The sequence below is a fragment of the Mus caroli genome, chromosome 1 (assembly GCF_900094665.2).
Source record: "Mus caroli chromosome 1, CAROLI_EIJ_v1.1, whole genome shotgun sequence".
NCBI classification, from domain to species: domain Eukaryota; kingdom Metazoa; phylum Chordata; class Mammalia; order Rodentia; family Muridae; genus Mus; species Mus caroli.
Genome location: NC_034570.1, coordinates 72328791 through 72330296, shown reverse-complemented (window position 1 = coordinate 72330296; position 1506 = coordinate 72328791). Strand labels below are relative to the sequence as shown.

The 1506-nt window shown below is 42.7% G+C and overlaps 2 long non-coding RNA genes across 2 annotated transcripts in view; one reads left to right on the top strand and one right to left on the bottom strand.

The window, feature by feature from the left end:
• Window positions 1–1506, top strand: part of LOC110304318 — a 362919-nt gene that overhangs the window by 196612 nt on the left and 164801 nt on the right. The gene's annotated exons all lie outside the window — the stretch shown is intronic.
• LOC115029874 overlaps window positions 1–1506 on the bottom strand; it is a 54848-nt gene that overhangs the window by 48155 nt on the left and 5187 nt on the right. The gene's annotated exons all lie outside the window — the stretch shown is intronic.

Sequence of the window (1506 nt, the reverse complement as noted above, 5' to 3'; positions counted from 1 at the left end):
GCCACCACGCCCGGCTCCATTTCTCTAAAGAATCCAGACTACACCAACTGCTCATCACCATCACTCCATTCTTTCTTTTTCACACAAGAGGACCATGATTCTAATCCTCTATTCCTGGAGTGTGCATTGTAGGCGGATTCTCAAACAGTGCATGAGAGAGTTGTGACTATTCGATTGTGAGTATCACACATTCAGAGAGGCAACGATGATACCACAATAAAAATAAGTTTGCAGAAACATGCACATTAATCTTTTAACTCCATATTTTCTTGGCCAGAAGACTCTCTTCTCTCTCAGCAAAGCCTTTCTCCCACCTTTAACTCCTAGAGCCATTACAGGTTTGCCATTTTCTTATATTTCCTGGATATAGTATGCTTTACATTTGACTGCTTGTGGCAATCCTGCATCTGTTAGGTCCATCAGCACCATTTTCTTCAACTGCACATGCTACTTCAATCTTTACACTGAATTTCAATACGCTTATAGTATTTTTTACTTTTTCCTTATTTTTATCTCTTGTGGTATCATAAGGTCAATAATCTTTTACATCATTAATGATCATTTGAGATCTGCCAGAAACCATGCCTATATGTGCCCATGTGTGAAACGGATAAATATCTTAATTACACTGGCTGGCCAGTTCCCATCTCTCTGCTTCTAGGGAGTCCTCGCTATTCCTCCAGATATCATAATATCAAAATTGGGCCAATGAATAAGCTACCATAGCCTGTAAGTGTTGATGAAAAAGGAAGAGTTGTGTGCCTCTCATTTTAAATCAACAGCTAGAAAAGTAAAGGAAGTAGGTGAAAAGCTACAGTAGGCAAGATGCTTAGTTTCTTGCACCAAAGGGCTGGCCATGTTGTGAAAACAAAGCAAAAGTTCTTGAATGAAATGAACAGTGTCGCTCCAGTGAAGATACGCGTGGGAAAGCAAAGCACACTTACTGCTTCTGGCTTTAGTAGTCTGGACAGAAGATCAAGTCAGTGACAACATTCCCTCAAGCCAAACCTCATCCAGAGCAAAGTACCGGCCATTTACATTTAATTCTATGAAGGCTGCAAGAAGAAGCTATAGAAGAAAAGTTTAGACCTAACAGAGCATTGGCTCGGGAGGTTTAAAGAGACAAGCCACCTCAACAACCAAGTATAGGAAGCAGCGGGTAGTGAAACAGAAGCTGCAGCAATTTACCCAGATGGTTTGCTGTGGTCACTGATGACAGTGTATCTTAGTTAGGGCTTCATTGCTGTGAAGAGACATCAAGGCCAAGGCAACTCTTATAAAGGAAAACATTTAATCAGGGCTGGCTTACAGGTTCAGTGCATTATTATCATGACAGGATGTCAAGAAACATGGCAGCGTGCAGGCAGACATGGTGCTAGAGGAGTCAACGTTCTACCTCATGATCCAAAGTGGAGACTGAGCCGGGCGTGGTGGCGCACGCCTTTAATCCCAGCACTCGGGAGGCAGAGGCAGGTGGATTTCTGAGTTCGAGGCCAGCCTGGTCTA